General features: G+C 37.8%; 1 pseudogene; it reads left to right on the forward strand.

Annotated features, from left to right (window-relative positions):
- The first annotated feature begins 9765 nt into the window (after positions 1-9765).
- LOC143041390 (uncharacterized) overlaps positions 9766-10000 on the forward strand; it is a 10151-nt pseudogene continuing 9916 nt past the window's right edge.

Here is a 10000-nt window from a genome sequence, read left to right on the forward strand (position 1 = left end):
TTAGTTCGTTTATGTGTTTATTTCATGTGATTTGATTTGTGTTCTGGTTTATTTGGGGGTGTGGTGTATGTGTGCGTCGGAGATGTGTTTCTGGCTAATTAGCAATTATCACGCACTGATCATGTGATGGATAGTCGCCTTAGGGCGTGGATGAATGTTTGTATGTGTGTTGTGATGTAGTTTTCCATGGGTAATGTTACATTATGTAAGGTTACAAACGCCAACAAATCCAATCCAATAATGTTTTTTTACCCCGATCAGCTCTAGTTCCTTCAGTACAGTGACATACCCGTTTTGTTTTGTTTTCCTGGTAAATTCAGACTTTCATTTTTAACTACGAACGTCGGACAAGACGATCTCTTAAAAAATAGTAGTAGAAGTGCGTTACCGTATTGATGTTTCAGAAGGGATCTTTGGATGTCACCGAGGCAGGGTTTAGCACTTAAACAAGATTCGTTTTCCTTACCACCAATGATAGTTTCTTCACAAAAGACGATGGAGGAAAAAATTGATATAGATTGTGTAAAATATGATGAACATCATGATGAAGATGAAAAAAGATGAACAAGGCAGGTTAAACGAAGACAGAAAATGAAAGTTGATAAAAACACGTAGACGAAGGAGAAAGCGTAGACGGAAAATAGGGAACGAATGCAAAACTAGAAGTGGCCGTGTTTGCCATTCCCCTCGTGGCCAACCCGGAGTATCACCATCTCACTCTCGACAGATGACCACCCTAATGCTCTCCTTGGTCGTCTGGCCCAATGAGGAAAGGGGAAGGGGAAGAGAAACGGGAAAGGGAGAGGAGGAAAGGGAGAGGAGAGGGTTTACGCGGGAGATGGAAGCAGCGATAAAACAGATATCGTAAAGGAAAACGAGGGAAGGACGTTGGAGGAAAGTAAGAGAGAACGAAGAGGGGGGAATAAGTTTGAGTTGAATTTAGGTATAAAGAAGCCAAAAGAAAGCAGAAGTGGGGATGGTGAACAAAGTTGTCATGGAGGAAATCGAGGAAGAGGTAATGTAAATCATTATTGATCACGAAAGAATGCAAGAGTAAAACTGTTCTACTAATAGTGTATACTACCTCTACCTCATTTCGATTTGGTGGAAATTAACCAACGGATAAAATGTTATATTATTTGTATGAATGTTACTCGTTGAAATATACGTATTATTAACAAGTTGTTATGGAGGAAATTGAGGAAGAGGTAATGTAAATCATTATTGATCACGAGAGAATGCAGCAGTAAAACTGTACCACTAATAGTGTATACTACCTCTAGGTCATTTCGATTTGGTGGAAATTAACCAACGGATAAAATGTTATATTATTTATATGAATATCACTCGTTGAAATACACGTATTATCAATAAGAAAAAAGAAATAATTAAGGATTAATATTGTTGAAGAACGAGATTCACAAGTCAGATGTTCAGCAACATTGGTAAAGAAACTGTTCGCTTGTTAATGCGAATAACTAAGAACCACATTCACCTCCGCGCGACCATTGATTATTATTACCACTGACCCTGGCTATGCTAGTACTTAGAACAAAAGTAATGGCTCCTGTAGTACTGAAGTTTCTCAGGAAGCTCGATCTTTATTATGTAGTCTATCTAGCGAGCACTAGGCGATTTTATTCAACTGAGACAAAAACTTTTTCATCCAACCTTGTTCCAGGTGATTTTCCGGCACCAAAGATGCCCAAATCGTCTCAGTGAAAGTATGTAATCAGCTCTTTCAATATTAGACCCCGCCCTCAGTTGAATGAAAATGTCTGGCGTAGGTTGAAATAAAATGCGTCACTGTTACAAGAGGCTCAGAGTGTAACATATAACATTTTTATTTTCTTTTGGCGTGACGTTATCTATGGCGTCGTAAGAACGGCGTAGAGGGAGACTATTTTTTGGTATCCTTTCAGTAAAATGACAGCTATTCAGGTCACAACTATCAAGATAATGTCTGTAAAGAGTGGCGCTCTACCGAAAGGGAGAATTGAAGTAGCCTTAAGATAGCATTAACTATATATATACAATGAGACTTTTCAGGTACATAAAATCACCAAAAGTGGGAACTGAAGTAGCCTTAAGATAGCATTAAGCATATAAAGGATTACAAAGGATTACAAAGGCGGAGCATGCCGACAGGAGACCTTTTGGTCCATATCTAGGTCAGATGCGAAAAAAAAATCATAATAATAAATTAGTCAATAAAAACTATAATAATGTAAATAACAAATAAAACACATGAATATATGCATAGGTATAGTTAAATAATAAACAAACAGGTAAATAGTAAATGATGATAAATTGACATATAACTAACAATAAATGAGAATCAAACAGACAAATGATAAATACAGTGAGACTTTTCAGGTAAATAAAATCACCTTGCCTTGACGGAGAGAGGGGGTCGCCGATTTAATGAAGCGGCCTTGCTGTGGATGTGCTGTATCTTGCGACACTGCTTCTGACCCAGGGCAGTGGACAAGGTGCAGGGATGACCCGTCATCCAGGAGGTGCTCAGATAAGAGGGAGGGTGGAGGGGTGTGGAGTGTATTCAGGGATGGAATGGGTGGAAATGATTTTATGCCTTTCCCTTTTTGGCTACCTCCCTTGTAAGGGGGAAAAAAGCCTTGGTATATGTATGTATGTATGTATGTATGTATGCCTTGACCAGAATAGAATCTTTAAAGGGTACCATCGCGTCGAAGGGAACAGAGAGCTCTGGGAAGAGAAACAGTGGGCAGTAATGAGAGGAGGATGGGTTTAGTGTGGGGAGGAGGAGGGACGAATAAGGAAGGGTAATGAAGATGTATAGGATCCCATAAAGGTATGTGAGTAGTACCCATCTCTCTCCTAGTCCCCTCCACACACGTTTTAATCAAAATCATAACACTGACCCACATCGATCGTTACGAGTCCGAGATTGAGGGTGGCTGTGTTGATAGTGGAAGGTTTTAAAGTGGGTTTTTTGGCTCACAGTCCGCGCTCCCCGACATATATTATGACGTTATAAAAATCATTTTCTGTTTCCTAACCATGCAGTTACGTGTGACAGTACAAGCTTTCTTATTTTGTTTGGAGTTTCTTTCCTTTTTTTATGTATATCTTTACCTTTTTCGCTCTCACGGTCATTCCCACTGTGAACCAGTTGGACTCATGCTGATGTCATCTTCCCTAATTTATTTGTGTTGTAGCATTATTGAAAAATTAATTTATCTTAATAGTCACGCAAAAATGAAAATAGATAATAGGTATTATGTAGGTGTTTGACATAGACATTTGAAAAGAATGAAAAGATATTTTAGGAGAAAGTCAGAAGACTGAGAAGAGGGGGAATCGGGTAGAAAGAAGGCAAAATGTGTTGATGAACAATCAGTAAAGGAAGTTAAGGCAATAAGTGGAAGATGGGTGAGGTATTTAATTTTTTATATCAAGGAGAATAAGGAAGCTATGACTGGTGGTGGAAGATGCCAGTAAAATGACAGTGATAGGAGAGGAGAGTGATAGAGCTATATGGAAATAGAAGATACAGAGAGCGTTGAAAAGGATGAAAACTAGTGTAGCAGTCGAATTAGATGGTTGTCGCGTAGATATTCTGATAAAGGGAGTAGTCATAGTAAAATGGCTATGAGAAGCAAGAGTCCTAATGGACTGGAGAAGTGGATATTTAGTTCCGATGAAAAAGAGGACAAACAAGAATGTGGTTGTGGAGGGGGGGATAGGTCTGTTAAGTGGAGTTTATAAAGATAATAGATTTTGTTTTGTTATCATTTGTCTGTCTCATTTTCATTTATTATTACTTATATGTAAATTTATTATTGTTTACTATTTACCTGTTTGTTTATTATCTAACTATACCTATGCATTTATTTATGTATTTTATTTGTTATTCACATTATTATAGTTTTTATATATTATTTTATTATTATTATGATTTTTTTCTTCGCATCCGACCTAGATATGGACCAAAAGGTCTCCTGTCGGCATGCTCCGCCTTTGTAATCCTTTGTGTTAATTAAGAGGATGAAAAGGGGATTTAGGGAGTATTTAAGGAAGGAAAATATGGGCCTAGGAATGGGAGAGGGTGTCCAGATAAAGTGTTCTTAGTAAGACATATACGAAACATATAGCATAGGTTAAGGATGTCTTTTGGGTTTTTAAGGATTTTGAGATGATGTATGATGTGGTTGACAGAGGCGTTATGGAATGTCTTATGGATGTATCTTGTTGGGGGGAATCTGTTGAGCGCGCTCAAACGTTTTTATATGAATAGAAGAGCGTGTTTGAGAGTAAGAAGGTGAGGGAATGGGTGGTTTGAGGTAGAGGTGGGTCTTCACCAAGGTTGTGTAATGTCACTATAATTGTTTAGAGCAGGGGTTCTTAACCTTTTTTCTCCAATTCCCCAATTTTTAGTGAGCCAACTCTCCATTTCCCACCACAGCATCGGTCTTTGACAAATTCGATTTTAACCCATGCAGTGTTTAGTACGTAAATATACGCTTTGCTTTTTTGTGCCATTTTACAGACCTTAATTTCTGTTTGCATAACTTAGATTTTTTACTAACATGGAAATAAAATACACCAGAAACAAACAAGAAACAAAAACACATCGATAAAAAAAAAAAAAGACAGTGGTTCTTCTGTCCGACCGGTCATTCCCCACTTGGCAACTCCGCCATTCCCCACCAGTGGGGAATTCTCCACAGGTTAAGAACCACTGGTTTAGAGTGTATATGGATGGGATGGCGAGGGAGATAAACGCGAGAGCAATAGGGAGGGGTTTGGAGTTAGTGAGCGTGAGACAGTTGTTGTTTGCGAGTGACACTGTGTTCGTAGCTGAGGCGAAGAATAAACGTAAGCAGTCAGTGGTGGGCTTCGGGAGGGTATTAAGAGGAGGAAGCTGAAAGTATATGTGGGTAAAAGTAAGGTGATGAGATGAACAAGTGGTGAGGGTGGTGTTGGGCTGGAGTTAAGTCTAAAGTGTGAAAAGTTGGAATAAGTGGAGAGATTTTGTTATCTGGGGTCGCATGTACCATGGAATGTGTGTCACAGTGTTTGGGGATTTTAAATAACGTCTTACAGTTCAGACTTTCAGAGAAGATATTATGCAGATTTGTCTATACACAGTGGTTCCCAAACTTTTTTTGTTGCGGAACCCTTTGACATTATTAAAAAAAAAAAAAAAAAAAAAAATGGAACCCAAAATGAAACATACTATATTTAAAAATGAATTTATTTTAAACAAACATACTTTATACTCAAAATAGTAAGTTGTACATAATTTCCTTAAAACAAACTATACTGAAAAATGAATTTATTTTAAATAAACATACTTTTTACTCCAAATAGTAAGTTGTACAACAAAATTTCCTTAAAACAAACTATACTGAAAAATTAATTTATTTTAAATAAACATACTTTTTACTCAAAATAGTAAGTTGCACAACATAATTTCCTTAAACATACTATACTTTGCATGTCTGGTGAGCTTTATGACCTACGGAACACACTTTGGGAACCCCTGGACTATAGTATGAGCATAAGATTTGTTATAGATGTAAATCAAAACATACAAAATTTATTTTTGAAAGGTTTCAAATTAAATGATTATTTGAATCTCCAATCTGGAGGATTCCAATTGATAATCAATTTTCATAATTTTGTTAGAACTTCATAATCAGAATTCATAGAATCAAGTATAAAGAATCTATTAATGAGGTTATGATTTCTGTCGTTTGATATTACGGAATTCCATTTGAACAATTTTATGATCAGAATATTCGTAGGGGTATAAAAAAAATGGAGGTTTAGAGGTATGATTTGAATTTGGTAATAATACCTTTTTCACACCTGTACATACATACATACATAAACCAAGGCTTTTTCCCCCTTACAAGGGAGGTAGCCAAAAAGGAAAAGGCATAAAATCATTCCCACCCATTCCATCCCTGAATACACTCCACACCCTCCACCCTCCCTCTCATCTGAGCACCTCCTGGATGACGGGTCATCCCTGCACCTTGTCCACTGCCCTGGGTCAGAAGCAGTGTCGCCAGACACAGCACATCCACAGCAAGGCCGCTTCATTAAATCGGCGACCCCCCCCCCTCTCCGTCCCTGTAAATGAGTTTATTGCACAGTATGGAAATGAAAAGCTTACTGAACATATGAAGATCACATAAATGTGTTTTGTAGTACCCATAACAGTGGTCTTGATGAATTACTCATTACATGTATGCTTGTGGCGGAAACGGCTTTTGTTGTCATGTACAGAGTTATTTTCCTCTTTTATATGTACGTACAGTGTATAAATATTTGTATATATCTGACATCAGCGTTATGTCGCATGGACTGGGACACTCCTATGCTCTCCTTTATATCGATGAACCGGAGTGTATAAAGTGTATTTAATGCGTGTGTAAATAGTCTCGAATGTCCAGCAAATATGTAATAGGGATTTTTTCTATCTTTTCAGGTGAGTTTGGCTTGATGGCAGCGATCGTAAATTACAACATTACAAGAAAAGAAACGGATGAAGATGTCCTTCATTCGTAAGTTTGACCTGCAATGTCAACAGCTGATATCAACAGAGAATTTGTTTGTCTGTGTCAACTGTCAGGTACAAACCTTTACAAAGGTGTGTGTGTGTATGTGAATTTCTCTCTCTCTCTCTTTCCCTGTGTGTGTGTGTTTGTGTGTGTGTGTATTCACCTCGGATCTGCTGGAGTCTCTGTCGAGACAGCCAGACACCACCCTACGGCAGTGAGCTCAGAGCTCATTATTTGCCGATCTCTGGGTAGGTCTGAGACCACTCACACACCACACACCGGGACAGCAAGGTCACAAACTCCTTGACTAACGTCCCGTACCTACTCACTGCTAGGTGAACAGGGGTTACACGTGAAAGGAGACAAACCCAACTTATCTCCGCCCGGCCGGGGAATCGAACCCCGGTTCTCTGGCTTGTGAGGCCAGTGCTTTACCAATCCGCCACCGAGCCGTGTGTGTGTGTGTGTGTGTGTGTGTGTGTGTGTGTGTGTGTGTGTGTGTGTGTGTATGTGTATGAGTGTGTGTGTGAAGACCTGGAGTGTGAGATCCATATCATAAGAAAAAATGTAAACACCAGACTCGATGTGTGAGGTTTATTGCTCGACGTTTCTGCCATAATCTCAGGACCGTCCTCAAGGACCCCATGAACGTGAGCACAAGTTACATATATTTGTACTCGTATATTTCCCGTAGCTGTACCTGTGATAGGAACTGCACGTATGAAGCGTGCAGTGTTTCTCCCATACCACGCGCCTACCAACATATCAAATATATTTGTATATACATCTATATATACAGTATGTACTCTCTACATATCCATAAAAACGTATAAAAACATATACAAACAAGTCTAGTTCTAATTCCGTGTTCCTCCCATACCACGTTCCTACTAGCATATATACATGTATATACATCTATATATACAGTATGTACTTACTGCTTATCCATAAAAACGTATGAAAACATATACAAAACAAGTCTAATTTTAATTCCGTGTTCCTCCCATACGACGTGCCTACTAACATATCAAATATATATGGATATACATCTATATAAACAGAATGTAGTCTATATATACATATAAACAAACGAAAACATATACAAACATGTCTAATTTTAATCCCGTGTTCCTTCCACGCCACGCGCCTACTATCATATAACGTATACTATATATACTGTACAGTATGTATTCCATATATATATATATACAAGCATATGAAAACATATAAAACATGTCTAATTATAATGCCGTGTTCTTCCCATGCCACGTGTCTATTAATATATCAAATATATATGTATATACATATATACACACATTATGTACTCTTTATATACATACTGTATACACAAACATATAAAACGTATACAAACAGGTCTAATTCTAATGTCGTGTTCCTTCCACGTCACACGCCTACTAACATATCAAATATATATGTATATACACCTATTTATACTGTACAGTATGTACTATATATATACATATACACAAACATATAAAAACATATACAAATATGTCCAATTTCAATGCCGTGTTCTTCCCATGCCACGTGTCTATTAATATATCAAATATATATGTATATACATATATACATACATTATGTACTCTATATATACATACTGTATACACAAACATATAAAACGTATACAAACAGGTCTAATTTTAATGTCGTGTTCCTCCCACGTCACGCGCCTACTAACATATCAAATATATATGTATATACACCTATTTATACTGTACAGTATGTACTATATATATACATATACACAAACATATAAAAACACACAAACACATCCACATATACCTACATCCGTGCACGCAGACACATGCATTTATATCTATTGATGAATATATCTATTGATTGATAATCTTTTTTTTTTCTTTTTTTTTTTTTAATCTTTCGTAGACGAAGATGGCAACCTTTTCCTCTTTAAGAGGAAAAGAAAACCCACGCAAAGAGGAGATTTAGGTCCAGAAAAGGCCACGAACTCCAACAACTGTATACACCTCGTGGCACAGTGGTTAGAGTTCTCGCCTGCCACTACGGCGGTCCGGGTTCGAATCCCGCCCAGGGCTGAAATAATTTCAGTATCGCTGTGCTGAGGGTTGTTAATCCAACTCTCGTGGGTGGGGGAGTTGGGTGTGTGTGCGTGTAAGGTCACAGTATTATCCAAAGATCGGTCATACGACCTCTGAGCTCTCATCCGGGAGGTTGATAATTGTCGATCACGAGTCCAACACGTGGTCCAAGACCATGGTGAAACACACTTGGCCACAACATCTGGCATTCGATAGCAAAGAGGCTCAAGACATTCGGAAGTCGTGTGTGGCTACGATACCACGCCAAAGCCCCAGTCAGTGGTTAGAGCATGTCTATGTGTGATAGTACGCCACAGGCCGGGGAGGCAAATTATACACGAAACTTTTATTTTCCCATGCAATGTGGATAGGAGGTATATATTTTTCCATGCAATGTGGATAGGAAGTATATATTTTTCCATGCAATAGTTGCACAAGGTCATATGGTGAATCAGCGAAGGATTAGACAAGCTAATCTATGAACATAAAAACGACATAAAAATACATAGGGCGCCCAATTCCTTAGTAGTGTATACATATATATTGTATATATATATATATATATATATATATATATGTATATATGTATATATATATATATACATATATATATATATATATATATATATATATATATGTATATACGCAAAGTAGAACACTTGGAAAAAAGAAACTAACGAAGCTGAGCGCTTTCGTATATTACATCTTCAGTGCACGAAAGCGCTTTTGCTCCGTCAGTTTCTTTTTTCCAAGTGGTCTACTTTGTAGAAGTAAACACACGTACCCGTGTTCTTATTAGCATATATATATACATATATATATATATATATATATATATATATATATATATATATATATATATATATAATGATAATAGCAGTGATACACTGACAATAATACAATAGAGTTCTTTTATGAGTAATACAGTAATTATAAGAGTGATATGCCTAGTTTAAGTTTTATAACGAGTTTATTGTGCGAACAATGGATGGAATAGCGCTGTTCTTGTAACGGTCAGTCCTCGGTGCTCTGATGGGTTTGACCTTGTTAGAATGTCGTGTTGCGTGGCAGGTGGTTTTGGTGTCAGGTGGTGTGTGTGTGTGTGTGTGTGTGTGTGTGTAGAAAGGGTAAAAATGGTGAAGGATAGTACCTACTTAGAGTCGGAAGGTTTGAGCAACCATTCTTGAGGGGCGTTTGTCGGTTTGCGGTATACCTCGAACCTAGCGCTGTCGTCCGATCTGACGACGACAGTGTCTAGGAAAGTTAGGGAACCGTTGGTTTCTTCCTCTATAGTGAATTTTATTCTGTCGGTCGCGAACGTACAATATTTCTCTCAAGTTAGGGATCCTTTACCATCTGATTACCAAA

This window comes from Oratosquilla oratoria, chromosome 31, assembly GCF_046742065.1.
Source record: "Oratosquilla oratoria isolate Oo_2021 chromosome 31, ASM4674206v1, whole genome shotgun sequence".
NCBI classification, from domain to species: domain Eukaryota; kingdom Metazoa; phylum Arthropoda; class Malacostraca; order Stomatopoda; family Squillidae; genus Oratosquilla; species Oratosquilla oratoria.